Source organism: Lepidochelys kempii, chromosome 4 (assembly GCF_965140265.1).
Source record: "Lepidochelys kempii isolate rLepKem1 chromosome 4, rLepKem1.hap2, whole genome shotgun sequence".
NCBI lineage: Eukaryota > Metazoa > Chordata > Testudines > Cheloniidae > Lepidochelys > Lepidochelys kempii.
The window spans coordinates 105,807,462-105,830,983 of NC_133259.1; the positions used below are offsets into that span (position 1 = coordinate 105,807,462).

Consider the following 23,522-nt stretch of genomic DNA (forward strand, 5'->3'; position numbering starts at 1 on the left):
CGTTCCCCAGGTCTAACATATGCTTACCCTTCGATTCCATTGATCCCAAGTTTCTCAAGAAACTCAGGATTCTGCCAGGATGATCATGGTAGCTTCAGCCTAACCCAGGCAGTTTTGGTTCTTGGATCTGATGAATCTCTCCAACCAAACACCAATACAATTGCCTCTTTAGCCAGATATGATATCTCAAAGAGATGGACAGATCCTCCATTAAGATTCACTTTCCCTGCATCTACTAGCATGGATGCTAGCTGGTTAACATCAGTAGAGGGGATCTGTTCTGATGAAGTACAGAACATTGAGCATTCTCAGTCTACAAGGCTTTCTTACTCTGCCAAGTAGAAGAGTTTCACTATCTGGGCAGAATACCACCAGTTGTCTTTGTTTGAAACTTAGATACCAGGTATAGTGGATTACCTTCTATCCTTAGAACTCTGGACTACCTAATGAACTCCCTGAAGGTCCACCTAGCAGCCATCTCTGCTTTCAACCCTCCCATTCAGGAATATTCTACTCTTTCCATGCTGTGCAGTAGCTAGGTTCCTGAAAGGCCTTGTGCAGGTATATCCCACAGTTAGAGAGCCTCCCCCTCCTTGGAATCTCAATATTGTATTGATGGGTTTAATAGGTCCATCTTTTGAGCCACCAGCTGGGTATTCCTTCATTCAACTATCCATCAAAATATCCTTTATAATAGCAATAACACCTTCCAGAAAGGAAGGGGCAATATAAACTTGCATGGCGTGATCTGTGTACATGGTTTTTCATAAAGATAGAGTAGTCTTGAGACCTCACAGAAAGTTCCTGCCTAAAATAGTCTGATTTTGAACATGTAACACTTCTCCCTGTTTTCTTTCCAAAGCCACATTCCAGCAAAGGAGGTGGGGCTAAAATTATACCCCAGAGATTCTTAGTGCATTTTCTTTCTACCTGAATAAGACTAAGCCATTTAGGGCATTCCCAGATTATTTGTAGTTGATGGGGACAGGATGAAAGGTCATATCAACATGGAGACATTCTAACTGGATTTCTGCAGGCTTTAGGTTGTGCTATGAAATTGCCCGCTTAAGACCCAGTGGTGAGAGTGATGGCCCACTCCACAAGACCTTGAGTAGCTTCTGCATCTTCTTTGAGAAATGGTCCGTATTAGAGATATGTGGGCAGCTTTCTGGGGTTTTGTGCTTATGTTTTTGCAGCATTATTTCATAGTATAAGCATCAAGATCTGATTCCCCTTTTTGGCAGAGCTGTCTTACAATCATTGTTCAATATTTCCCACCTCCTGTTATTTAGTCACTACTTGTGTGTCACCAACCATGGAATATAAATAGCCAAGCACTCAAAGAAGCAACAACAGTTACTTACTTTACTAACTGTGGTTCTAAAAGATGTATTGTCCTTATATATTCCATGACCTATCCTCCTTTTTTGTTACCAGGAGTCTGACAACACCTGTATTCTGTACTGGCGAAGGAACAAAGGAGCAGTTGGGTTAGCCCCAGCTTTTATGCCCTCAGTCAAAGGCATGAGAACACCAAGTGCAGGCATGGCCACCTACCCCAACAAACACAGCTGGCAAAAAAAATCCGAACTCAAGTGCATAGGGGACATGTGGACCAACAATGGAATATATATATGGACAACACATATCAAAGAACCAGTGTTACTGTAAGGTAAGTAACTGTTTCTTATTATCTGTGAGATAAACAAAATTGGGAACCATTTGTGCAGTAATCTTATTATCTGTTCATGCTTTGCAATGACTGTATAGGAAACAGAGCAAATAAAGCCTACCAGATGCAGCAAACTCTCTTGAGCCTAAGAAAGCAAAAATGTAATGTTGCAAATGTAAATGCTGGCATTGCAGCTTAATATACATATAAGCCAAGTAATCTATATTGTGTGATCATCATTTTTTTAAGAAAGGCTGGAGCCCAGAGACTAATAAATGTCCTCATCTGCAGTGTATCAGCAGTTCTCAGTCCTGCGCTGATGTACAGATAATAAATCTAACTGAAGAAATATTACATGAATCCACATGTGGATTATAGATGGGTTACAGCCTTTTGCTCATGAAGCTTTAAAGACTCAGTTGCCGTTTTCATTTTTTTGTTTTGGGGGTGTCCAAAATACCTCTTATTTTTAATTCAACATTTTAATAACACTGGCTTGAGGGGTTTTGAAATCCCAAGTAAGACAATTTAAGAAGCTGACAATCATTTTTTTTAAATCCTGTCCATTGCAAACTTGAACTGGTTACAAAGTGACCCTCTTCTGGTATTAAACAGAGGACCTATGGTGAGAAACCAATATTTGAATAATTGTGCTGTGTGTATTCAGAAACTGTTGCTTTTCATTTATTTATAAAACTACCTTTGTAAATAATGTGAGCATACTAGAGTGCATTGTAATCATTCTATTTAAAAATATTGGTTTAAAAAACACTATCTCTAGCCATCTGTCACAGAGTGTCTCTGTCACTGCCCAGTGAATTACAGCTGGACTCCCATACCTACTCCAAAAGGCATGACAACAACAGGAGCCTTTGCCTTGGGAGAATCCAGTTGGAAAAGACCCTGACTGTTCAAGGGCCCAGATCCCAAAGTCTCTGAACTAAGGTAAAAGCCCTGAAGCCCTTGCAGGCACTGAAAGGCTTCTCTGTGATCAGACTTTCTTTTCTTATACTCAAAAGGGGTGGACTGGGAGGTGTAACCTGGGTGGTGGGGGCTGAGCCACAAAAGAAGAGACAGGCCCCCCATAAGACTGAACTATAACTAAAAAGGGGGGATGTCAGGGTGGGAGACAACCTGCTGCACCCCTGCCTGACCCCTAGTGGCACTGGTGGTGAGCATTCCCCTTTACAAGGCCTAGTGATGAGACATAATATTTGACTTAGATTTTGGATTCAAATCCCACCCGTGTCAGTAGTGGAAAAATTATAATCTGGCTATTTTTTGGCCTTCTATGTGTGAAGCGAATATAGTGGCTCTCAGTGGACAGATGTGTGCACCACAGTTGACACTGATGGGAAAGCAAAGGAGCCAAGAGCCAAAACACTTACTCACCCTCCCACACTTAATGGTGGTTTGAATAAGTCAAATTGTTGGAGCACTGTCGGGAAAGTTTGCTCTCTTGCTGCTGACTTTGTTCTCCAAGTACTGTCCCTCAGTTTTTGTGAATTAAAGGATTGTGAAAAAAAATGTTTTAGCAGAAATATGAGAATAAAGGCATGGTACCTCCTAGCAGTAGATTTAGGAAGGTCTCCTGATAGGTTATGAGGTGATGGCTAGTTTAGTGTGAAAAAGCTTCCACTGTAGTTACCCGATTGTACCCAATCTGTGGCTAAAAAGCAAATGGCACCTTCCATTGCTGTCAGCTGTTTAAATGTAGACTGTACCCTTTTTTTCAGTCCACTCTTCTACAAGTTGACCTGTGAAGTTGTTCTTGCTATGTATAAACTGTCAAAAATGCTTAGGGTCTCATTTTCTGCCCATACTGCTGTAAATCAGAATAACTGGACTGAAGTCACATGCGTTACATCACTATAACACCCCAAGTTGAATTTGTCACTTCAGAACTGCTGGCTTCCATTTGATGCAGGGGAAAAGTCGTCTGACAGCAGAGTGAGAGAGCTCAGTATCTGAGCATTTTGGTTTGATAATGGGCTAACAAACAAATGATGATGTTTAGTACTAGATTGTGAATACTTGGTGAGAGTTACTCTGGGGGCACAATGGGACCTCAGTCGTTGTTGGCTTTTAGGTACTACCATAATAAACACTACCAACAATAAACACAATTATTGTTAATAATAGTCCCATGAGTAAGCCTTCTGGAGTCAATGGAACCACTAGTGGGAGTAAGAGGGCTCACCAGTGTGAGCAAAGGGCTCTCAGTTTGGCCCTTGATATGCTCAAAAAGAGGAATGTAGATAGACAAGAAAGGATTTCCCATCCTATCAGATTTAAATAGAAGTATTTTTATAAGCTTTCTTACAATATAGTGTAATAACCCTTGTTTAAATACAAAACTCTCCAACAATCTCTCACAGTCCATCTCCCTCTTCTAGATGCTCCAGCAGTGACGTTACAATGCTTTATCTAGTTTATGGTTTTGCATCGCACTCGTCATTGCAATTTTAGAAAGTACCAGAGAAATGGACTAGTGAGCAACAGACAAGCAAGATGATAAAAGGTATGTTTTTATATGTATATATCTAGAGAGAGAGAGAGAGAGAGAGTGTATGTTTATAAAATATAAATTGCACTGGAATTGACATGCTTCTTGTGGCATTGTAGAAGCAGAGAATCTTCTGGCAGGATTTGAATAAATAGCTATAATAACACCATACCACATCATGATAAATATTTATCTTTTTTAGAGCCAGTAAATACTGCCTAATACATATTTGTTTATTTTACCAGAATGAGTGTCCACCTGTCAATTTTAGGAAATGCTACAACTTTATTTCCAATAATGTTGTATTTTTCTTTGACTTTTTTTTATTGTTCTTTGTGTTTTTTTGAGCCAACTTTGCAGTGCTACGGTACAGGAAAAAAAAAATGCTTACCAGTATATTACCATCCCCATGGATGCAGAACTTAATAGGCATGAAATTGACTGATGCACTTAAAGGGAGCAGGTCCATGTGCATATGGTGCCAGCAGTTTTTAGGGTTTATAATCAGTAAATGGATTTTAATACAGAAATGGTTTTTAATAATGATATAATTGATACTATTATAACTCCAGCTTGTATTCTACACAGTGAAAACTGCAATATTCACTTTTTTTGTTTTATTTTAGAAAAATTCATCTGAATGTCAAATCTATGAGCTATATCAATGCAGCACCTTATTTTTCAGGAAAAGACAGCACCAGTCTACAATGTTAATTTTTTATACCTTGATTACCACCACCAATGCCTCTCATCTCTGAGACAGTGGCTTGGGATTCTGAGCCTATTATGTTGCTTGGAATCTTAGGTCTGATTCTAGTCCTCCTGAAGTCAATGTGAGTCTTTCCACTTACTTCAGCTGGACTCGGATAAAGCTGTCTGTGATTTTCATCCATTCCTTAAGGTGAAGATCTACTCTGAAAACCATGAGCTGTCATGATGACTGTAGGTCAGTGACTTCTAGGTCAGACTTTATTTAAGTTTACAAGCAAAGAATTGTTGTTTTCCGTCAACAGGACAAACTGTTCTTTATTGCTCAAGCTTCATCATCAGTAATAAAGATTTAGGAAGCAAAAGTTCCGACCTGTTTGACATTAATGCTTTCAGTAGAATTATACAGGTGTAACTGAGGGCAGAATTGGGCAGTTGGAACTTAGTTTACATTCTGTTGATGTGTGAGCCAGAAAAGAGTTCAGCTCTTTCCTGTAGATGTGATCGTTCTGCAGTGCTACCAGGAATAAAAGATAATTAAAATGTATTTTTCTCATGGAAGCAAGTAGATGTGACTCAGAATGCACTCAGGGAACAGTTCTGCTGAGTTAAAAGATGCCATTTTTATTTGGTCACCATAACTGCACTGTTATGCAAGAACAAAGTGGCATAGACTTAACCCTGCACTCATTAGGCCTGATTCATATCTGCCCTGCAGCTTGTATAGTCATTTACACCATTGCAATAGTCAACTGTTCTGATCTGATACCATTTAATATATATGCTGCACTGACTCTGCACAACGGGCAAAGGAGTGGGGAATTAGACCCACCGTTTACATTTTAGTCCAAAGGACATAGAAGTCAAACATCCTTCTCCCCGTCCACCATGCTCTGCCATTAACATCAGTTAGTTTTTGTAAAACACATTGCATTCCTTTCCCCAGGAAGCTGAGCACATTATCTGCACAACACTCCAATATATTGCTAGAAACATTCCACTGTTAAGTTTTTAGAGAGTTCTTTTCATAGCTAGCAACCTTGATGTGACCACAGCACCTGTTTTTACCTGATAAGATCATTAATTTTTTTCCTCTCCAGCATTTGTGTTGAGCATAAGCAACTCTTTGTTTATACGTGACAATTATTGCCCGGATATCAGCTTGCTGGAACGCTGACCCATATTTCCTGATTTAATAAAAACAAACAAACAAACCATTAAATGACCAATTAGAAGAGAGCACTTCAACAAAAGTGGAATGAACTGTATTATTATGAGAGCGCAGGTTTCTCATTAGCTGAAATAGAGCTAAGACCACTCCTGGAATCAGTCATCATGCAGCTTTTCAGCCGTCACTCTGCTGCAGCAGCGGCCGTCTCTTAGTCAAAATGACAGCATAGCACTGATCTATATAGTTCTCTCAGCAAGAGCGAGAACAGTTGCATATTCACAATAAATGTGTTTCTGGAATAAACACATTGGGAAGTACAGCTTATTTTTTTAAGAGAAATTTTCTTATCCTCCCTCTCTCCTTTTTTTTAAATTTAGTAGGTTGCTGTCATGTACAACATTTTAGTTTTGTAACTATTCTAGGCAGAGCTTTATAACTGTAGTCTATGGAACTTATGATTTTGTTTTTCTGCATACTGCAGCTTTACATTTCTAAAAGTCTGCTGGTGGCAGCTGTCATTTTGTGTTCAGTTCAGATGTGGACTAACAGAAGAGAGACGTGCTCTGCTCTCTCATGAGCCAGCTGCACCAGTGTTTAGCAATCCTGGGAGCCCTAAGATAGCAAGGCTCCTAAGACTGCAGCTTTTATCAGCGCTGTGTTGAATAGACTTGCTCTGGGTGGGTTTCAGTGACACATTGCTGAAAATGGCATGGAGTGGGAGAGCCATTATACAAGGGCTCCCAGAATCGATACCACTGATTCAGTTATCAAGAGTGGAATTTTCTGTCAAAAACCCTAGTGTAGACAACATTCTGGAGTCTTTACGTTTGCTTTTTCTGGTTTTGCCCTCATCTATATGAAGAGTGGTTTGGACTTAAAGTACGTAGTTGTGTATCAGATTCTTTAGTGTCAAGGGCCCAGATCCACAAAGGACTTAGGTTCCTAACTTCTGTTGATTTGTCTGGATCAACGGCCATATACGTACTGTGACAGGGTCGGGCCAGATGGCTACAGGAGAGTGCTAGAAAGCAGATATATTAGCCCCAGGTTAAGTAGGTCCCTTTTCCCTGGGTAGGGTAACAGGGAAGGTTCCAGAACAATCAGGAACTTTCTGGAAACAATTAAGGCAGACAGTCTGATTAGAACACCTGCAGCCAATCAAGAAGCTACCAGAATCAGTTAAGACAGGCAGGCTAATCAGGGCACCTGGGTTTAAAAAGTGATCATGAGCTAATTCAGTTCAAACTGAATGGAAGGATTAACAAAAATAAATCTGCAACTAGGGTTTTTGATTTCAAAAGGGCTGACTTTCAAAAATTAAGGAAATTAGTTAGGGAAGTGGATTGGACTGAAGAATTTATGGGTTTAAAGGTAGAGGAGGCCTGGGATTATTTTAAATTAAAGCTGCAGAAGCTATCGGAAGCCTGCATCCCAAGAAAGGGGAAAAAATTCATAGGCAGGAGTTGTAGACCAAGCTGGATGAGCAAGCATCTTAGAGAGGTAATTAAGAAAAAGCAGAAAGCATATAGGGCGTGGAAGAAGGGAGGGATCAGTAAGGAAAGCTACCTTATTGAGGTCAGAATATGTAAGGATAAAGTGAGACAGGCTAAAAGTCAAGTAGAGTTGGACCTTGCAAAGGGAATTAAAACCAATAGTAAAAGGTTCTATAGTCATATAAATAGGAAGAAAACAAAGAAAGAAGAAGTGGGACCGCTAAAAACTGAGGATGGAGTGGAGGTCAAGGATAATCTAGGCATGGCCCAATATCTAAACAAATACTTTGCCTCAGTCTTTAATAAGACTAAAGAGGATCTTAGGGATAATGGTAGCATGATAAATGGGAATGAGGATATGGAGGTAGACATCACCATATCTGAGGTAGAAGCGAAACTCAAGCAGCTTAATGGGACTAAATCGGGGGGCCCAGATAATCTTCATCCAAGAATATTAAAAGAATTGGCACAAGAAATTGCAAGCCCATTAGCAAGAATTTTTAATGAATCTGTAAACTCAGGGGTTGTACCGTATGATTGGAGAATTGCTAACATAGTTCCTATTTTTAAGAAAGGGAAAAAAAGTGATCCAAGTAATTATAGGCCTGTTAGTTTGACATCTGTAGTATGCAAGGTCTTGGAAAAAATTTTGAAGGAGAAGGTAGTTAAGGACATTGAAGTCAATGGTAAATGGGACAAAATACAACATGGTTTTACAAAAGGTAGATCGTGCCAAACCAACCTGATCTCCTTCTTTGAGAGAGTAACAGATTTTTTAGATAAAGGAAACGCAGTGGATCTAATTTACTTAGATTTTAGTAAGGCGTTTGATACTGTGCCACATGGGGAATTATTAGTTAAATTGGATAAGATGGGCATCAATAGGAAAATTGAAAGGTGGATAGGGAATTGGTTAAAGGGGAGACTACAACGGGTCCTACTGAAAGGTGAACTGTCAAGTTGGAGGGAGGTTACCAGTGGAGTTCCTCAAGGATCAGTTTTGGGACCAATCTTATTTAATCTTTTTATTACTGACCTGGGCACAAAAAGTGGGAGTGTGCTAATAAAGTTTGCAGATGATACAAAGCTGGGAGGTATTGCTAATTTAGAGAAGGACAGGGATACCCTACAGGAGGATCTGGATGATCTTGTAAACTGGAGTAATAGGAATAGGATGAAATTTAATAGTGAGAAGTGTAAGGTCATGCATTTAGGGATTAATAACAAGAATTTTAGTTATAAGCTAGGGACGCATCAACTAGAAGTAACGGAGGAGGAAAAGGACCTTGGAGTATTGGTTGATCATAGGATGACTATGAGCTGCCAATGTGATATGGCTGTGAAAAAAGCTAATGTCGTCTTGGGATGCATCAGGAGAGGTATTTCCAGTAGGGATAAGGAGGTTTTAGTACCGTTATATAAGGCACTGGTGAGACCTCACCTGGAATACTGTGTGCAGTTCTGGTCTCCCATGTTTAAGAAGGATGAATTTAAACTGGAACAGGTACAGAGAAGGGCTACTAGGATGATCCGAGGAGTGGAAAACTTGTCTTATGAAAGGAGACTCAGGGAGCTTGGCTTGTTTAGCCTAACTAAAAGAAGGTTGAGGGGAGATATGATTGCTCTCTATAAATATATCAGAGGGATAAATACCAGAGAGGGAGAGGAATTATTTAAACTCAGTACCAATGTGGACACAAGAACAAATGGATATAAACTGGCCACTAGGAAATTTAGATTAGAAATTAGACGAAGGTTTCTAACCATCAGAGGAGTGAAGTTTTGGAATAGCCTTCCGAGGGAAGTAGTGGGGGCAAAAGATCTATCTTGCTTTAAGATTAAACTCGATAAGTTTATGGAGGAGATGGTATGATGGGATAACATGGTTTTGGTAATTAAATATTCATGGTAAATAGGCCCAATGGCCTGTGATGGGTTTTTAGATGGGGTAAGATCCAAGTTACCCGGGAAAGAATTTTCTGTAGTATCTGGCTGATGAATCTTGCCCATATGCTCAGGGTTTAGCTGATCACCATATTTGGGGTCGGGAAGGAATTTTCCTCCAGGACAGATTGGAAGGCCCTGGAGGTTTTTCGCCTTCCTCTGTAGCATGGGGCATGGGTCACTTGCTGGAGGATTCTCTGCTCCTTGAGGTCTTCAAACTACAATTTGAGGACTTCAATAGCACAGATATAGGTGTGAGGTCTTTTTTAGGAGTGGTGGGTGAAATTCTGTGGCCTGCATTGTGCAGGAGGTCAGACTAGATGATCATAATGGTCCCTTCTGGCCTAAATATCTATGAATCTATGAATCTAAAAAGGAGCTCACTTCAGTTTGTGGTGTGCGTGCAAGGAGCTGGGAGCAAGAGGCGCAAGAAGTTGAGAATGAGAAGGCATACTACTGGAAGACTGAGAAGTACAAGCATTATCAGACATCAGGAGGAAGGTCCTGTGGTGAGAATACAGAAGGTGTTGGGAGGAGACCATGGGGAAGTAGCCCAGGGAGTTGTAGCTGTCACGCAGCTGTTACAGGAGCCACTGTAGACAGTTGCAATTGACAGGGACATGGGCTGGAACTCGGCGTAGAGGGCAGGCCCGGGTTCCCCCCATCCCTCCATCCCCCACAACACCCTACTTGATACTGGAGGAGTTGACCTGGACTGTGGGTTCCACCAGAGGGGAAGGTCTCTGGCCTTTTTCCCAATCCACTAGGTGGATCAGCAGAGACTGCGGGGATTGTTCTTCTTCCTTTTCCCCATGCTGGCCAGTGATGAGGCTAACTGAGTGAACGGCAGATTTGAGTCACGAAAGTGGCCAAACTGAGGGCTGCCATGAACCTCTGAGGCGAGCAAATCTGCCAATAAGCGCAGGACCCACCAAGGCAGAGGAGGAACTTTGTCACAGTACCTAGATCAACAGATTGATTATACCATTATATTTTCTGTTTGGTGCAGGTGTGAAGAAACTCAGTATCTCAGGGTGACCGTCAGGCCACTGGTTCAAATTCAGATAAGTTGCTAGTATCAATGAGTGTCTTATTTAGTTTGGCCTTTCAGAAAGGCCTCTGAACTCCCAGTGTTTGATATCAGAAATGGGCAAAACAGACCCCCAAAATGGTTTTCAAAAAAATGCCTGAAACATTCTGCCATTTCATTTCATGTGATCTTGAAGCCCCATAAGTATTTGGTTTTACAAGATTTCAGGAAAATGGACATTTTTTGTGTTGAAGTATGCAAAAAACAGAGAAGCAATTTTTTTTCTTGAAAATGTGCACTTGTAAACATCTAACCTTAGGTGGAAGGAGTCTGTGTCCATTTGTATGGGGAGTGTGTCCCCTCCTGGACAAGCTGCATGTTTGTCTAGTGCAACACAGGCCTCAAACTGTGGTCAGTGGGTCACTGTTAGCCCATGGAACGCTTGCTGGTGGACTGCAGTGAACTGGTTTGGGAACATTATTCCCCTTAGCACTTCTGTGTAGTGCTAAGGATATATTATGACAGGAAACTGAGCCACAAATGACAAGATCCTCAGCTGGTGTAAACTGGCATCACTCCATTGAAGTCAATTTACACCAGCTGAGATTCTGGCTTAGAAAGTGTGTGATGAGCCTGAGGGAACACTGTGGTCTAGTAGGTTAGGCATGAGTCCGGGCATCAGGACACTCGCATGCTATACTGGTGCTGGTATTTACTTGCTGGATGACCTCAGGCAAATGATTTAACTTCTCAGTTTTCCAGTTTCTGCATTTCTAAAATTAGGGTAATTATATTTATCTACTTCATAGAGTGATGTGAGGCAGAACTAAATAAGGTTTGCAATAGGATAATAAGTACAAAGCCAAAGGCAGGGTGTAGCAGAGATGGGAGTAAAATACAGGAGTGTTTGACTCCCAATCTCATGCTTTACACTATAACTAGTCCCTTTGGCTATGTCAGTGTAGGCCCAGGACAAAATGGACAATGGAAAATGCATAACCTTGTGAATTCCCTCTGGCTCAGGATGATCAATGTGGGTAATACGACACTGCCATTAACCCTACAGCTACCTGTTCTCTGGATATGCACAAACAGAATATGTCTGCTTCCACTGCTGCCATTAGGCCCTTTTCATGAGAACCTAAAGAATGCCTGCAATATTATTTGAATGACCCCTTGTCCGTTATGCAGTTTAACTCTTTGGTCTCAGCAATGCTCATACAGCTCCTGTAAAGTTAGCCAAACAACTCATCTGTGAGGAATAGAGGTATTGTTAGATCATATAAGTTCTTCAGAGGAATCGTTCCTTTCTCAAGATGTAACCAATTGGAAATAACATTTTGACAGTGAACATTTCCAATACTACCATTTCATCAGAACCCAACTCATTCATTTTCTATCCGGCTGAAGCTCATAGTAGATCTTCCTCTTCCAAGTTTGACAGGTTAGGGAGTCCAGAACAACATACATATATATTCTTCGTTGGAGAGTAATCTGTTTTCTAGTGCACTGGTGTTGATTTCCCTTTAAATATAGAGCTGCATGGAGCTCCACTTTCAATTTCACTGCAAAGGTTTAAGCATGGGCCGCGGGTGAGCCCTATGCTTGGGTAGCTAACCCCTGGCCCAGCCCGCCCCTTTAGCCTGAGGCCCCTTCCCTCCCATCGAAGACCAGAGGCCCCCCCACGTGGCTGCCAGCCCCTCCCCCCCAGGCCGTCCTGCCCCCCACCCCCCCGTGCGCCAGGCAGGTGGCGTGACCCCTCTCCCCCAGCCCCGGAGCGCAGGCTGGCCCCTATTAGCCCCAGCCTGAGCCTGGGACCTGGCCATGGGGGGAAGAATCCCCCACAGCACGGTGCTGGGAAGCAGGAAGGGGTCTGGGGGTGGAGCCTTTCCCTGCCTTCGGTACCTGCCGCTCATGGGTTTAAGCCACAGAAGACATACAACTTGCATGAACACACAAGAGAGGACATTCCCTAAGAAATGCTTCTGGGGAAATAAAATAGGCAGCTACTAACAATTTATGCTCAGTTCGAACAGTTTTCTTAGAAAATCTAATGCCACAAAATCAGAGCATTTAAATGATTCTGGTTCCAACCACACCCAAAGATTTTCTCTGAGATTTCACTTTTGAAACAAATAGCTGTAACAGAGAAGAACCTTTAAAATATCACCATGTAGCCCTGACATTTTCTAAGGCATATGAAAATAACAAAAAATAACATTCAAAAGACATCAAACATGAAGAAACCTCCAAAGGCCAATCTTTCTTCCAAGCCTTGTAAACAATATACATGCATACTGTAGAGAGACACATAAAATGTGCGCTCTGCATTTCAGGTAAAGTTGTGATCATAAATGGAGTGTAACATAAGTAGAATATTGATTACTTCCACTGGCAGACCATGAACAAACAAGTCCCAACAGAATTGTTCACTGTTGCTTGTGCCCTTTATTTAGCCGGGTTTTAGATGAAAGAAAGCTAACAAAGGTATGAGATAAAGGACTGGCAGTTGTGAGCTCCTTCAAACAATCCAATTGCGCACTAATAAAGTCTGTGGAAATAGGGCCTGACCCTAAGAAGTGCACCCCCCAAAGTATCTTCTGCTAAAGCCAATGGGAGCTGCAGGTGCTCAGCACTATGTTGCTTGAGGACTGTGGTTTCTGACAGACATTAATTAAAGCCTCTTCACAGAGGCTTCTTACACTAAAATTAACACTTGTTTGAACTGCAAATCAGTCGGAGCATTCCGAGTGCAATTTGTCAAGCAAAGAGGAATCAATCCAAGTGAAGCAAAGATGGAACACTTTAACTGTAGGCCTTAATACAACCCTAACAATATTTCCCAACAATCCTCTCACATTCTTGCTGGGTTTCCATAAGTAGGATTCTCTAGCAGGAATTTCATTTTCCTCTAACTTCTTACAAAAAATAACAAGGTAACATACAGTCAAATGAACAAGTACGATATTTATCGGTAAGCACTTCAGGGCAGGAGCCATCTATTACTCTGTGCTTGTACGGTGACTACCACAACGATGCCTTGTTCTTGGTTGGTCTGTAGGCGCTGCTGTAATAAAAGTTTATTATTATTAATGATACTAAGTAAGCACATTGAGCTTTAAATACAAAGAAACTGAAGCTATGTCTAAATGACCCTCAGGAGCATTATATCATTTATCATCTATCATTTATAAAACCTTAATCTAAAAATCTCTCAGGAGTCCTAGACATCTGTATTCCTAGGCTTTTCCTGAAGAGATGGATTGATACATGTAGGACAGTCTCATTGGTTAAATGATTACCTATGGTGGGCAAATACCAAATGCAATTTATATTTTGACCAATTGAGTCAGCTTTGGGAAGGAAGCATAAGTCTTTGTATTATAGATGTAAGCAGAGACAGGGTGGGCTAAGCAGAGACAGGGTGGGCTCCACCCTGACATCTGGTGGTGAGGTGTGGCAAGTTGTGGAAAAGAACTTCAGGGGCTGATCTCATTTGCATAGGCACACCCACCCCGCCTAGAATGAGGCCATAACTGCCCAAATCGTCACTTTGGCTGCTGTGGGATCCCCAGTGTCTCTGTTATTGGGGCGGGAAGAATAAATTGTTAGTACCCTGATTATGGGAACTGTGCTTGGAACTGTACTTGGCCTTTTTGTTATGATGGAGGACTCACCATCAACTGAGTAGCACTCACTAGGCAAGGGACATGGGTTCCAAAACTCTGTGAATTGAGAGAGACTTGAGACAGGTATTAGTGCCTGGTGGTGTAGGCCCCTTTGTGAGGGCCTGAAGCACCAATTGCACCTCTGTCTCTCTCCACTGTGGAATGTCAGAGCTAATTTTGGGTCTATTAAGAGTTTTGTTACAGGTACTGTGCTGAATTCACTTCAGCCTTATAGTGCACCAGCACTAAGGCTCCCACTACTATGAGCTGAAATCACTGAGAGCTGAAATCACTGAGCACTGTGTCAAGTAGTGGGGAGCCGGAAGATCTAGTGTGCAGTGGAGCCGGTCGTGAGACAGCGGTGTGTTTGTGAGACGGCGAGCTGAGCGGAGCCGGTCGTGAGACAGCGGTGTGTTCGTGAGACGGCGAGCTGTCCGGAGCCGGTCGTGAGACGGCGAGCTGAGCGGAGCCGGTCGTGAGACAGTGAGCCTCCTGCAGCTAACTTACCCCTATTCTGCACATCTGAGAGTGAGTCTGAGGAGGAAGACACAACCCTGGTGTATCCTGGGATGGAGACAAGATTTCAGTCTCGACCAGCTGAACCAAATGAGAGTTCTCCCTTTTCCACCCTAAACCCTATGGCGGAATTATTTAGGCCCCTTTCTGACACCCCTGTGCCGCTGATGAGACCCCCGTGTGATGACACACACAGGTTATTGGCCAGTGGAGACACTCAGGTAGAGGATGTCCTGGGCACCTTGGACCCTCCCGCGTTAGAACTAGGAGTGCAGGGGCCTACGCCAGTAGCCAAGAGACCCTCAAAGGAAGCCTCTCCATCCATCAATCAAGAGGACGTTCCCCTTACCTCGGCAACCGAGATTCTCAATAGACGAGACAGGGTGATAAGACCAGTAAAACGGTTAACTTATGATGCACCTGGGGTGACTAGTGAGGAGCCAATACATTTAGCACACAGGATTGTGGAAGCCAAAGTGGGCTTTCTGAGGCCTTTTGGAGGAAATCAATGAGTTGGTATAAAGGGAGTATGATTTGTCGGGATGCCAAATTCTCAGCTGGGGGGAGGATGTAAGCAGAGACAGGGTGGGCTCCACCCTGACATCTGGTGGTGAGGTGTGGCAAGTTGTGGAAAAGAACTTCAGGGGCTGATCTCATTTGCATAGGCACACCCACCCCGCCTAGAATGAGGCCATAACTGCCCAAATCGTCACTTTGGCTGCTGTGGGATCCCCAGTGTCTCTGTTATTGGGGCGGGAAGAATAAATTGTTAGTACCCTGATTATGGGAACTGTGCTTGGAACTGTACTTGGCCTTTTTGTTATGATGGAGGACTCACCATCAACTGAGTAGCACTCACTAGGCAAGGGACATGGGTTCCAAAACTCTGTGAATTGAGAGAGACTTGAGACAGGTATTAGTGCCTGGTGGTGTAGGCTCCTTTGTGAGGGCCTGAAGCACCAATTGCACCTCTGTCTCTCTCCACTGTGGAATGTCAGAGCTAATTTTGGGTCTATTAAGAGTTTTGTTACAGGTACTGTGCTGAATTCACTTCAGCCTTATAGTGCACCAGCACTAAGGCTCCCACTACTATGAGCTGAAATCACTGAGAGCTGAAATCACTGAGCACTGTGTCAAGTAGTGGGGAGCCGGAAGATCTAGTGTGCAGTGGAGCCGGTCGTGAGACAGCGGTGTGTTCGTGAGACGGCGAGCTGAGCGGAGCCGGTCGTGAGACAGCGGTGTGTTCGTGAGACGGCGAGCTGTCCGGAGCCGGTCGTGAGACAGCGGTGTGTTCGTGAGACGGCGAGCTGAGCGGAGCCGGTCGTGAGACGGTGAGCTGTGCAGAGCGGAGCCGGTCGTGGTGGAGCGGAGCAGAGCCCTGTGGGGCAGTCAGCTTCAGGACACGTAAGGTGCCCCTTACCTCTTTCCCCCACACCCAGGCACATTTTAGCCAGATTGGGGAGTAACACTCTGCAGGTGAACTTTTGAACTCCGGGGCTGGACTTTTTTTGGACTTTGGGTGATTTGTGGATTGCTGGACTCAAGAGACGTTTGGTTTCTGGGACTCAAGAGCCTGAGGGAAAGGATGTGGCCCAAATTTTCTGGGGTGGGTCAGTGTTCATGGTTTGGTTAATGAACACTAGTTGTGGTGTTTCCCCAATTTAATGCTGATGTTGTTTGCCTCATGTTATTAAAGATTCTCTACTACACCAAGACTCTGTGCTTGCGAGAGGGGAAGTATTGCCTCCTTGAGGCGCCCAGGGGGTGTGTAAGATTTTCCCAGGTCACTGGGTGGGGGCTCGAGCCAGTTTTGCATTTGCTTTAATGAGAGGGAACCCCTGTGTATTGAACCCGGCCCTTGCTGCTATCAACTTGGCCTGGCAGAAGGGTTACATAGATATTTATTTTTGTTTTCTACATTGTAATGTTTAAGCAAGTAAGTCCTTTGCAAACACATTAACAAAATTAATAGACATAAGAGTAGCATTCTTCCTCTCTGTGCTTTCTCTTGCTCTAATTGAAGTCAGGATCAGATCTCAAACTGGGTCTTTGTCTGTTACATTCAAGACTACATATTTCCCCAGTGCTGTTTGTCTTATTTAAAATCAATCCAAGATGCATTATTAATAGAGTGCAAAGAGAGAATCCCATCTTTACAAACTTCTGACTTTGTGGACTTAGGCAAACTGAGTCTAGGTCTACGTATCAACTAAGAGTCTGTCAGGCTTAATGCTGGTAGAACATTATTAAGTTGTTAAAATTGCAGTAAAATGCAATAGTGTTTGGATTTTCCTAAATGCTGGTGACTGAATGACTGTAATACTCATGTGCTAATCTCTCCATTTCTCGTGTTAAGAGTAATATCTGTACCTGTGTGTTACATAACTTCCATATGGCTGGCACAGACCTCATAATAATGAGCCATTAATCATTGCTGAGTTTTGCCCACAGAAATGGCTACACCCCTTTGCAGGAGAGAGTGGTCAGTTAATAAGCATTAAAAAGCCTCAGGTCCAAAGGAAATGCCTTGATTCTCAACACAGCAGGTAGAACCAGTTTAGAGGACAGTGTAGAAGGGGAAACACCCACCCAGGGAGGAATCGCACAGGATTACTTCACCAAAGAATTGGCTCATGGACCTCCCCCCAGTCCCCTGTGAACCCTAGAGTCAGAATGGTCACATGGCAGGATTATGGATAAAAGCTGCCTAGCAGAAGGAAACAAGGTTCTTTTTACCAGATTGGATCTTTAAAGGGAAGGACTTTGTCTTCCAGGTGAAGGACCTCGAGATACCTGTGACAACCCCCAGGGTACAACCTGGACTGTGGGACCACTGTGTCCCCTTTACCTCTCTGGATCAGAGTACCTCTCACATTGCTCTGCTAGTGACCAGCAGCCCCTTCAGGCTTCGCTGTCACATAGCCATTAGCACACGAAGGCACACCCAAAGTTACATACAGGCTCTCACAGCCTCTCATGAACTATACACAGTGAGATACCAGCAAATCTGCCCAGCACCAGCCTTGCATACCAGAAATGTACAATCTTACACTGTTCCAGACCTTCTTGATCAGTGCAAGCTCATTAATTAGTTTGCTACTTCAGAAAAGGATGGTGGACATGCCCCAACCTTTTATAATCTGAGCAGATTCCCTAAACACTTTAGACAAATTTACTGGTAAAGATAAAACATTAAAATAAGTTTATTAACTACAGAAAGATAAATTTTAAATGATTATAAGTGTTAGGCATAGAGGTCAGAGTTGGTTACATGAGAAATAAAAGGTAAAATCACGGTTTAAATCCTAAACGTTATCAGACTAAGCAAGATTTGAATCAAGCAGTTTTTCTCAGCCCACTAGGCATTGCAAACAGTTCACAGTTCTTAATACACAGGCTGAATTCCCTGCTCAGCCTGGGACCAATCTCCCCAGTTCAAAGTCTTTTCTTCCAAACGTTTTTGTTGCCTTCAGAGTAGGTGGGGGAAGAGAGAGGTAAACTCATGGTGTCATTGTCCCTTATTTTAGACTCTCAGTTCATGTGCCTGGACAAATATTGGCTCACACCATGGAGTTAAGCATCACATATCCTGATACCTTTATGAGTTACAGAGTTGAGCAATCCCCCATAGTGCAGAGCTTGAGCAACTGTCTTTTATTGAATTGTAAATCTCATATTTATAATTCCCCTAGTGGTCAATGGCTGGTGATAGTCACTTAACACCAGTCTGGGTGTGGGTCACCCACTTTGTTGCCACTGGAGAAGTATCTGTGAGCATCCCCCAGACTCTCAACATACTGTATTTCAATAACAACCATATAGCAAAATCTCATAACTCAATATACAATGATGCTATACATATTTTGACAGAACAGTGAGTTTCGGCGAATCATGATTTTTCAGAGGATACCTTAAAAGGCATTCTTTGTACAAAATATCATAACCATTTACAAGTGGTGATTGTGGGGGTTACAGTGTGCTATTCTGAAGTACCAAGTGTCACAATGCCACAGCTGGGGTAAGCCTCAGAAGCTGAACTATAAGACCTTGTTACGGTGAACAGAAATTTGATAAGATAATAGACTTTGCCTATCTGAGTCTTTAGTATTTTTAGCATTGTGAAAATATCTCCTCCTTCATTTTCATTCAATATATAAAGCCTACGTAAGTTTATTTCAGGATTGGACTGACTGTTGCCCAATTGGATACAGGAGGGAGATCTAAAGAGGATTTGACCAGTGGTATGTGTCTGGTCTCTTTGGAACAGAGGAACTTGGATTTTCTGTGACATTAAAGTAAAAGGGCCCAATATCACAGAGGTTCACTTACTTGGTGTCAAGATGTACTGAGGATCCCAAGAGTATTGTTTAAACTGTATACTGAGGCTGGCAAAAGCCTAGGAAGTTAATAAGCCATGTGATTAACTGGTGTGTCTAAGGAATTAGAGCCCTAGCTGACACTGGGTTAAATTCCCTATTATTGAACAGTTCTGCCCTGAAGTAGAACCTACAGTCTTGAGATACGCAGGGGCATGACGCATACATTATAACTTGTCACTGTTAACAGATCATAGCAGCAATACCTTTCTCTTCTCTTTTCATAGGCTTACTTGGGAATAAGCAAACAACATTTTCCAATCTACAGCTTCACCAATGAATTGTGCTAACAATTATTAAAGTCAATATTACATACACCTCTTTCTCCTCCAACAAGTGCTCCTCCACGAGGATCTTCCTTCAACCCTACTTCCTTGCATGATAAGTTGTTCCCTTCCAACCCATGCTATCAATGTCGGTAGAGCCACTTTTGGAACTACTTCTTTGCTATGGTTACCTTCTCACCTCCTGCCCCGCACCAAGTTGCCTTGTCCCTTGGTCATTGGGCTTTCCCTTTACTCCAGTTGGCTGCAGCCAGCATCCTGGCAATATCTTTTGGGAATGAGATTCCCATGCCCATGGCTTTAGCTGCAAATCCAGCCAGGTACTGTTGTCCCTATTCAAAATCCTTGAGTACTTGTTGGTGTTTCCCTTGCCATAATAATGGTGTGCACTTGGTCTAATATAATCATTCACTCCAAATTATCTTCACAAAAATAAATTTTTCTTTATTTTGGAAAGTGGAGGGAAAATGTAAGGAAATGAAGCTACACAGAATATAGCATCTCTAGGAAAGGCAAAATGATGCTAGGATGTATGATAACTCTGGTGGCTACAGTCTTTTGACTTAAACCCAAATACTCTTTGAGTTCATTGGGTCCGGAATTCAAACTGATAGACTCCATGTTTTCATTGACTCTCTAGTTCAGTATGACATGCTCCTGCAGCTAGCAGATACTGTGGGTCTAATTATCGTTCCAGCTACACTGGGGTAAATCAGGAGTAACTCAGCTGAAATCCATGGAATTACTCCTGAGTAGATGAGGAGCATTAGGCTCTGTATTTTTTCAGCTGTCAGTGTTGCAGATACAGTTGTTTTGGGGACCCGTGGAGTTGTCATGAAGTGTAAATGACTACTAGATAAGAAAGGGAGTTGAGCCATGTTTCCACTGATGAGGTCTGCATACTTAGATCTTCTGTAGCTGTGACACTGGGGGTACATATATATATATATGAGCATTTGGAAGAGCCCTGCTGAGCTTCGCTTCTTTCATCCAGTACAGAAAATGTCAGCACTCCCTCGGAGAAAGCAGTAGATTTACCACTGAGCATATTTTCACTATAGTACGTTTCATAATGGGGCTTTTACTCAATAAGTAAATGGTCTATTTTCCCAGGATTTAAGATTTCTACTCAGCCCTCTTCTTAAAAGACTTAAACTCGGGGGGAATAGTAATTCGTCAGTCATCACAATCTTCAAATTCTACTGGATATTTTGTGTAGGGATTTTAATTCAGACTATAGTCCTTGTAATGATAATTAGGGTTACTTTCCTTCTCTGTCTTTTATTTAAGTGAAAAATATAACAATAAAGCACCAACTATGACTCGTGAACTTGTGAATGGGTGAAAGTAAGTTAACTTACTATGTAAAAGACTTTTTGATAAAATGGTTTTCGTTATCTCATCTCTGTGATTTATGGGTGCTAACAGGTAGTCAAGATTCCTAGTGAGGGAAATAGAAATCTGAAAAAAGATGCATGAATTGAAAACACTAAATCCCCTTTGGCTGGGAGGTCAGTCCCCTTAGAGCCTGGTCCAAAGCCCATTGGAGTCTATCCATTAACTTCAATGAGCTTTAGATCTGACCATGGTTTTGTGAGTGAGGACTGGGATCCTGAGCTTTTTGTCTCCCACAGGTTTTACAACAACATAGCTCCAGTGTTGCAGTGGAAATGCTCCTAACTGACAGCAATGTCAGGATCAGGCCTAGAGGCACTTATAACTCGATCAGTTATTTTCTCCTTAATCTATTTATCTGAGTTTCCTTAAGGGTTTTACATGTTGTTGCCCCTTTGCCAAGCAGTAGCACATGTGAGGGCTCTGAAGTTGACTTTCTTGTTGGAGGAGAAATCAATGATGTGCAGTCTGTGCAACTTCTTTATTTTACACTGTATAACCAGTCCTTGAACAGCAGTGGCTAAACAGCACACTGGAAATACTCTTTTTCAGGAATCTTGGACAAAATACCAATGTCCAGTATCCAGGAGCAACTCTGTGCCACAAACTGACTCTAATTAGAGATATTAAGGCAGTGAGCAAACTCCCTTGCTTCTGGCAATGCTTTCTACAGAAGAAAATACCTCATAAAACTAACAACAATGCAGCATTGTTCAAAGACTGAGCAATGCTTAAATGGTAAATTAAAGAACTTGTAAAGCTATATGTAACAGCCAACTGGTAACTCCTGCAATACAGTATTTATTGTGTGGTTAAAGAGTTGACTGGTGGTTTGAGCTGTGTTTTTTACTTTGTAATTCATGAACACCTACTGAGCACTAAGTAGGAACCTGTTTGTTATCCTATTTAATCTTTATATAACTGGTAGGTAGTTAGGCACTCTAATGATAACAAAGTCAAAGCAGATGTTTGAACAAGTTTAATTATGGCAATTTAGTTAAACCTGTGAACTTTTCTAACATAGACAAGTCCTTAGATTCCATTTTGTATTTAAAGCATCTTGTAGGACAACGCACATTTTTTTATATCTTGGCTGTTTGTTGATTTCGTTGCTTTCATTTTTTCTTTGGTTAATGTCTTCAGACTATGTTAGGAGATTAAAGATCAACTGCAGGTGCAGATCTACACAAAGATAGGTGGTATCTAGTGCAGGTAGCTGTGCTAAACAGTCTAAAGGGGCTGGAGTTCTGCCCTCACCTCTTCCCCTGCCCCAGCCAATGTAGTAGGCCCGGCACAAGGGGAAAGCAAACATTTAATCCTTTTAAAAGTTCCTGCTCTGGCATGGGCTCCCCCTGTGCTGCAGAGGCATTCTGACGCAGTTGGCCAGAATGCATTTAGCTAGAATATGTCTGGAGACTGCCTCTGGGGCAGAGTGCACTCACACAAAATAGGATCATGGTTTTAAATTCCAGAATAAAGCCTCTACCAAATACAGTTTATTTTTCAACTGTGGGAGGGGAGAGGTAGCGATATTGTTTTCTAATACATAAGCCCCCATATAGCACTTTACAAACATCAGCTAATTAATCCAGAGGCCCAAATTACTCAAATGCACATATAATTTTTTCTCCCTGTAGTAGGAAGAGCGCCTGAAACATAAGCCCTTTTATCAGAGGCCTGGTATGAGACAGGACCTGCTCACAGAATCTGGCAAGAACAGGGCTGATATTGCAGAAATACACATTCCTAAGAAGTGCTAGTTACGGTGTACTTATGCAAACACATTGTGATATTAAGTGGTACCAGAACATCCTGATTTTAAGTATGGTACAGAAACATTCCCCAAAAGTAACAGGAACACATTGACCCTCCTAAAAGATAAGGTCAGGATGACAGTACGTAATAGAGATGTTTTAATTTAATCAACATGTACAAGGTGATGGATAATAACTTACCATGTTAGGGGGCAGTAACTAACTATGCTAGAAGGGAAGTATTAACTTCTTTGTATGGGGGTATAAAAATGTATTTCAGAGGGAGTATTTTTGTTCTGCCATTTACTGAGTTGGTCCATTGTTATGGCATACATGTATTAGTGGTCCGGTAGAGTTTGCTGGATACTAATACCGTGCTGTGTTGACAATAAACCTGGATGGGTGCCTTTGTCCCTTAACGGATCTTGTGGTTATTGGGTGGTTTGCTTGAGGTCTGCTGTGCCAGCTGTCTGCGCAGGGCTGGGGCAGCACACAGAGGGAACACACACACGCAGCCAAACATCTGTTATCATTTTACCACACTGGTGACCCACAACCGCTGATCTGGTAAGTAAGCGAGCTGTCCTCTGTGGGAACTGTGATCTAACATAACAGAAAACAACAAGCTAGGGAAGATTTTTGCTCCGAGTGCTGAGAGTAAGGGCAGGAACATAAACCCATCTCCCAGCAAGATTTTCACCTTATTTAATAAAACAACATTTTTATTACCAAGACATGTTAGGAGTAAAAATATGATAGCCTCTATTTTATGTAGCCATTGATCTTTAATCTGCAAGGACCTGGAGGTTTTCCACATTGTCATTGCTTTCCAGCCAAAATACGTGACTGCAGGGAAATGGATAAGTGAGTGCCAGTGCAGCTTTTTTTTTTTTCCCTATGAAAAGACTGAAGTTGCTTTGTGTACATGTGTGGAAAATGCTGATATTTTGTTTCTATAAATATCTTGCTGCCTGCATGCCATATTTCATTTATGCCGTTTCCTAG

At 42.2% G+C, this 23,522-nt stretch overlaps 2 protein-coding genes across 5 annotated transcripts in view; both read left to right on the forward strand.

The window, feature by feature from the left end:
* SEPSECS (Sep (O-phosphoserine) tRNA:Sec (selenocysteine) tRNA synthase) overlaps positions 1 to 14,553 on the forward strand; it is a 61,073-nt gene extending 46,520 nt beyond the window's left edge. Inside the window, exons 9-12 of one of the 3 annotated variants that reach the window (XR_012158702.1) lie at positions 1,438 to 1,672; positions 2,454 to 2,617; positions 4,069 to 4,193; positions 14,397 to 14,553. The gene's annotated coding sequence lies outside the window, so the exon portion shown is untranslated. Of the gene's footprint in view, positions 1 to 1,437; positions 1,673 to 2,453; positions 2,618 to 4,068; positions 4,194 to 14,396 lie in introns of those variants that run through there. The other 2 variants (XR_012158701.1, XM_073342382.1) reach the window with 2 other exon arrangements.
* Positions 14,554 to 15,974: 1,421 nt separating this feature from the next.
* Positions 15,975 to 23,522, forward strand: part of LGI2 (leucine rich repeat LGI family member 2) — a 52,134-nt gene continuing 44,586 nt past the window's right edge. Inside the window, exon 1 of one of the 2 annotated variants that reach the window (XM_073342380.1) lies at positions 15,975 to 16,039. The gene's annotated coding sequence lies outside the window, so the exon portion shown is untranslated. Of the gene's footprint in view, positions 16,113 to 23,522 lie in introns of both variants that reach the window. The other variant, XM_073342379.1, reaches the window with a different exon arrangement.